Raw genomic sequence first — 7,273 nt, forward strand, 5'->3', positions numbered from 1 at the left:
GTTATGGATATGTTTCCTCGAGCACCATCTGATTGTACTTAGTTGTGTACCTTGAACTACATGTCCTTTGATTCCCTAAATATCAGTAGAGATGAACTGATTTGTGGTGTGTAGCTGGAGCTGCTTGTCCTTTGGTTCCTTTAATACTAGTAACTGAACCTACTCATAATGTTTTTTGGAGCTACATGCCCTGTAGTTCCCTTAATATCACTAGAGCAATAGATCCTGTTCTTGCAAATGACTACTTACATAGCAATGGTTTCCCTACCGGGTAAAAATTTCTTGACTTATAGATCTTAATAATTATCAACAATTCAAAGTAATTTTTAGTTGTGTTCATTCTCTTTTGAACGTGTCAATTGCATCAACCCTTCTATGTAATAAGGGATTCTTGGGTTGCTCTCAACTAGTTTGGGATTGAGTGCAGTTGATTGATTGATTTGACCCTCTTTATCTTTATGTGCAACCAACTGTCTTAATTTTTTACTGAAATCATTGGACTCAAAATCCTTAAGCAGTTCATACCTTGAGAAGATTACAGTTTGAGTCTATTTTAGCTTGGCATTCATCCATGAAACTTTGTGCACACTACCAGTGTTAATACCTCAACTACAACAAATACTCCATCTAGAGTGTGTGTACCTTTGTATAGAATCCAAATGACCTAAAATGATAATGTTTTTTGGATAAAGTCTGCTAGTTTGATTGGGATGAAATTCATTGGATAACTCATCTTGTAATTAGTTATATCGAGATTGTAGTATTATTTCTATTCCACATTGAGGGATGAAAACTAATCTCAAGAGATAGCTTTTTTCAACCAAATGATCCGTCTAGTCCAAATTGATGATGCAATTTTCACTAAGCATTTCACTTGCACTCTATTTGATCGTCCTTTTTTTCTATGTTGATTCATAATGACAATAGACATCATTGTGTCTTAAATAATTTTTCTATAAAGAAGGTATTCTATGAATTAGTATAGAATATCTCAAATCAATCACAACCTAAAGTTAAGATTTTGTAGGCAATCTTATGGCACTGATAGATGGAAGAGATGGTGAGTATACACTAAGTTTAATTTCATCAGAAAGTCTGTACTAAAAACCAGTGGTCCAATTCCTGAGTTACATGTTCTCATCCTTTCAAACCTGGACTTTCTCTTTGGACGCTTTTTAGTGACTTAATTTTATGTCTACCACAAAGTAAAACATAAGAAATCATTAACATCCACTGCAGATAAATTAAGAAAGTCTCTTGCTGTTTGCCTTTGATATTTCTATCCATTTGCTGATTGAATTATTCTAAATCCAGATACTAATGAGACTGAAATTGTATGTGATAACACTGGTGCTTTGTTTTTGGAAGCACAACCCAACACTTGTCTTAAACTCAGCGACTGTCTGGAGGGAAAATTAGTTCCAATAAATTCGGAGTTTCCAGTACAAGTTCAACTCACAAATTACAAATGTGAGGCATATTTATAACATTCACATTCGACCATGCATTAGGTGATGCTAGTTCCTTCAATAAGTTTCTACTGATGTGGTCAGAAATAGCTAGGAGGTTATCCCTCTCCTTCTCTCCAAATCATAGATGATATCTACTTCATGCAAAAAATCCACCTATTTACAACCCTCTCTTTAATAAGTCATTCATTTCATGCTACCTGCATGATATACACAACATATCAACCTAGAGAACACTGCTTAAGCACCTATACTACATTGATGCATCAAGCATCAAAAGACTTCAAAAATCCACATTAGTTGATAGTACCAAAAGGAAAAAAATAGAGGCGTTCTCCTCTTATATTTGGAAGATTATGGTTAACCATATAGCTTTAGGAGTGAAACTATATGGTCCTGTTACACTTGTCATATTAGCCTTAAAATGTTAAGCTTATACAATTGCACATTTGTTACTACAGGTTCTATTGGGAAAGGGAGGGAAAAATGACTTACAAATTCTACCAAGCGTTCTAGTTAAGTAATAGGAATGATACGTAAGAATTCCATGGTTCTTGAGAACGAGTATATGCAAGTTCATAATCCATTTTCTCCATTGACTAATCAAGTCAAGCAATGCTCTAAAGAGGTTGAAACAAGTAGGTTCTTTTCAAATTTGTTGAGTATTTAATTGCATATATAACTTAAGTATTAGTAATATGAATTGCTTTCTCTAGGTGCTATTAGGAAGGGACCAAAAGGATTTAAAAACTTTACCATATCTTCTAGTCAAGGAATGTGAACAAGACGTAAGAACTCCATGGTTCTTGAGAACGAGTATAGCAAGTTCATACTCTATTTTCTTCATCGACTAATCAAGTTAAGAAATGCACCAAAGAGGTTAAAAAAAGTAAGTTTTTTTTCAAATTTGTTGAGTTTTTGATTGCATATATAACTTAAGTCTAGTAATATGATTTGCTTTCTCTAGGTGTTATTGGGATGGGACCAAAAGAAGGACTTCAAAACTTTACCATGTTTTCTAGTCATGGAATGAGAACGATACTTAGAACTTCATGATTCTTGTGAATAAGTATAGGCAAGTTCATACTCTATTTTCCCCATCGAGTAAACAAGTTAAGCAATGCACCAAAGAGGTTGAAACAAGTAACTTTTTTTTTCATATTTTTTGAGTTTTTGATTGCATATATAACTTATGTATTAGTAATATAATTTGATTTCTCTAGGTGCTATTGGGAAGGGTCCAGAAAAAGGACTTAAAAACTCTATCATGCCTTCTAGTCAAGGAATAGGAGCGATACGTAAGAACTCTATGGTTCTTGAGAAAGCGTATATGCAGGTTCATACTCCATTTCCTCCATATACTAATCAAGTTAAGCAATGCATCAAAAAGGTTGAAAAAAGTAAGTTTTTCCAAATCTATAGAGTATTTGTCCACATTTATCACATCATGCTCAGTGTAGGGGTTTCTAAAAGTTTTTTCAAATATGCGCAATTTTTGTCCACTTTCATCACATCATACAAATGTTTTCTCCTTGTTAGGGGTTTCTAAGAATAATGTGGGATCTAATACCTAGATCTTTGTGCTCCTTGTTAGGGTTTTTAAGAATAATGTCAGATCTAACCAAGGAATGCAATCAATGAATAATAATCCTCTGATTCTTGAGAAAGAGAACATGAAACCAATATTTCATTGCCTTTGTCTATTGATCAAGTTATGAAACTCTCCTAAACTGTTGAAATAGGTATGATATTTTTGAATTTATGTATAATTAAATTTATAGAATTAAATTTTATTAGTATAGTTCTTACCAAATTATGCTACTATAGGATCATCTAACCCTAGAAAGGTAAAAAGAGTTTGACGGAGCAACAAGTGCAAGGAAGTTGCATTAGTGGAAGTCAGTCAGAAGTTGAAAGTAACCTTTTACAATAATTGGATGGTTGAAAAAATAGCAATCTATTTTTGAGACACTTGGAAAAATTAATGCGTGACATTAACATGTTTTCATTAGCGGTATCATTGTGGAGTGATATTAAGAAATAAAATTTGATCACATGTGGGAAACTATTGAGGTAAAAAATATAGTCGATAGTATGAATGAGCATTTGGACCTTTTTACATTTTGTTCTATTTGATTTTGTGTATTGATTATTGTAGGATAAATTTGAGAGTGATTACATGAATGATCATCGTGATCATTTCTTTGTATGGATGAATGAGTTGTGGAAAAAATGGAGAGGACACTTGCATAGTAAGTACGTGAAGAATAAGTCAATGGTACAGACTCTTAAGTTTAAACTAGAGAGAATAGAGAAGAAGGACTAGGAGTGGATACTCAAGGAACATTTTTTGTTCCAAAAGTTTTCAGGTATTCTTAGTGAAGAATATGAAACTTTAGTTCGAAAACTTGAATTTCAGTTTTTGTCTTTAAGCTTTCATTTCGTAGCTTTGTATTACTTGCTTTACAATTGTGTGTGGAGTGACTTCTGTTTTCTAAAAAATCCAATGGTTCTATATATGTTGCTATGTATTACCTGCTAGTGTTGCCCTATAAACTTTATTTGTTGATGCAATTTCAGAATTTTTATTTCAATAAATGTTAAGCTTATTATTTAAGAATACTGGCGAGAAGCAGAAGGAATACACCATTTCAATAGATGCTAATCTTATTGTTTAAGAATACAGGCAAGAAGAAGAAGGAATACAACAAATCGAGCTAATTTGACAATGCTTCTTCATATTGGTAGCAAGCCTATTTGAGAGATAATTTATCAGTAGGTAGTATCAATAATTATTTCCTAAAGAAAATACTTATGAGATAGTATTTGACATGTTTCTCTTTGATGTAAAGGGTGAAATAGATGGCAATCCTTCAGATTTGGGGACTATTTTTTTTATGAAACTCGTAAGAATGAAAACAAACTTGTTAAACCTGAAGCAATTGAAAAACATGTGCGTTTGCTAAATTAAATATGTAAATTTCTTAAAGTTATTATGGGTTCTAATAAAATATGTCCTTTTATATATTTTGCTGGCTTAGATCAAAGATATTGTGAAAGCCGAGCCATCTTTATCTAGCATATAGATTGTAGAAAAAAATTTTGGACCTCAAAATTATAGCCATGTATTTTGCTTTGGCGGTGGAATAAAGGCGAAAGACATGAAAGGGGACACTTCTTCAAAGACTGAATCACTGTCGGCTCCACGTTCAACTCGAGAGGAAAATAAATCCTTGATTGAGAAAAATAAATCCTTTAATGATCGCTTGTCAACCTTAAAAGATGAGATGGAAAAAATAAGAAAAAATCAATAATTCTTTACTGCTCAACATTCACATCTCCCTCATACGACCTCGCCCGCTTCAACTGAATGACACACTGACTTATTTTGCTGACCAAGTAAGTAATAATATACCTTAGTTTTTATAGTTTTTCATTATATTTTTAACATTAGCCACTTCTTTTGTGGTGAACACTTTAACTAATTATAGTGCAACTAAATAAATAAAACTCAAGTTAATTAGGAGGAACTCCATCAAAAGATGGTGTCTGTAAATCATTGTGGTGTTCTTGTCTTATTTGACTATATTGTTGTAGTTACTATTATGCTTTATTTGTCATGTTTTCTGTAGTATATGGTCATGATTTTTTCACTCCATTATTTTGCTTTTTCGTGTTGTCTTTAGTATATTGTTGTGACTTCTCGACTTCAGTTATTTTTCTTTGTCATGTTGTCTTTAGTATTTTGTTGTGGCTTCACATCATTATGTTTTCCCCCCGTCCTACTTTGATATCATTTTTCTACGTAGGAGATGTAGGTTTAGTAATAATAGTTGTAATAATAGTAGTTTAATGGTGGTTTGGTGGTGACAATATTATGAGATGATTTCGATGGTGAATTTGATTATGGATGGTGAAATCTATGGTGGTGGAGATGAGATTTTTCCGATGATGGTGGTGGTGGTTTAATGAAGGTTTGATAGTGTATAGTAGAGAATAAGACATTTGGTGATAAAAGCAAATATGAGACAACTGCTTTGAGCTGGACTCAAACTTGCCATGGTTTAATTGCTGTGACTATCTCTGGAAGAGCTGGACCCTTTTGTTAAAAAAATTTTGAGTCCATCTTCGAGCAGTTGTCTCATATTTGCTTCTCAGTATAATTAAATTTCGGACAACATGAAGATTCTCCAATTCTATTGTCATTTAATCACTCCAATTGCCTTACCTAATGATCATGCTATATAGAGAAGGAACTTACTGTTGAATTTCTTTTTGGCTATCTTGCCATCGTTGAGAGTGTATAGAAAATTCTTCATAGTTTCAGCATTGAATCTGGAAGAATACTGCAATTAATATCATATAAGAAGAGTTTTATGTTAGTCATAGATATTGTTTCTAAACCCCGAAATAGAACTGAAGTTGCATAATAGTTACCCGTACAACAATGATATAGTACTTTGAATTGTTACGATCACTATAATCAGTAATATTAGATGGTGCTTGAGTATTTACATGCAATTGAGAAAAAGAATTTCAAAGTTCAGAAGCACTCAATATCTACTTACCCCCTCACATACACACCTGAATTCAATACAAACAAAAGAATAGGAGAACACAAATCATAACCATTTTGAACACCACAATTTAATTAAAAAATTTGGACGGTATAATGAAATTTTGTTTGAGTGTTTGAGATATTTGTGGTTGTTCTCATAACTATTTCTCCAACTTCCACAACTTTCAAAAATGCAAAACCATTAAACTTCTCAAGCTTTAAACTTCAATATGATCTTTTTCTCGGCCAGCTAACTTTTAAACTATTACTTTGCTATTTTCTTTCACTATCACTAACATACACAAGTCAAAATAAATACCTTAAATATTGTGCCCAATCAAACACTACTATAAACTGAAATGGATATGTCCTATTGCACACAAAGATTTTAACCTTTCTTTTTTCCTAAAATCACAAGTAAAAGCTTAATGCATCGATAACCTTCCTGTTTTAAATAGGAATCCTCGTTGAGACCGTTTTAATAAAATCTAGAACAAGGAGTACATGGTTGATCTGTACATACAAGTCTCATTGACCAAATTCTAGAACAGCCATAACTGTACATATTCTGGTGTTGAATGTTTTCGTAGCTTTTTTACTGCAACAACCATATATTCTAGTGTTGCATTTCAATATTGTATACAACCACCGTTGCTCCCATTTCAATAATATTTCCCTTGGACATATTAAGAAACACCCTTATTTCCACTCATTACTCTAGATGCATTGCCCATCAACTGTTGTCCAAAATTTTCATCTCACAGCAAGTCAAACTATGTACCTTTAGCTACACAATTACTTGCATCAAACCCAACCCGTATATCATTTTTATGGTGCAAATCTGGTTGTTTAGACTTAGAACCACCAATTTTCTTGTGCGAAACCACAAGCCATTCATGACTAGAATTGTTTGCAATGCTGTTGCCTTTTTCATCAGAAAAATGCTTCCCAAAAACTATATTCTTAGACAAATTTTTACACTTTTTCTATAGCTGTAGTTCCACTTAGATCAAGATTTGTTGCCCAAAAACTATATTCCAATTTACTTCCCAGAAACTATATTCTAATTTGACCAAAAATTTTACTCCATTTCCCATCAACTATATTCCAATTTGCTGTCTAGATTTATTGAGCTTCGGCAACACAATCATGGATCGATCAAGAGCATGAACACCATCTTGATCATCATCTAAAGTTCCATCCGTAACAGCTTTTTTTCCAAATTATCTACCAGCGAGACAACATC

General features: G+C 32.8%; 1 pseudogene; it reads left to right on the forward strand.

Moving 5' to 3' along the window:
* Window positions 1–1,035: 1,035 nt before the first annotated feature.
* On the forward strand, window positions 1,036–1,900 carry LOC124898577 (annotated as a pseudogene).
* Window positions 1,901–7,273: the final 5,373 nt, after the last annotated feature.

Source organism: Capsicum annuum, chromosome 5 (genome assembly GCF_002878395.1).
Source record: "Capsicum annuum cultivar UCD-10X-F1 chromosome 5, UCD10Xv1.1, whole genome shotgun sequence".
In the NCBI taxonomy this organism is placed as follows: domain Eukaryota; kingdom Viridiplantae; phylum Streptophyta; class Magnoliopsida; order Solanales; family Solanaceae; genus Capsicum; species Capsicum annuum.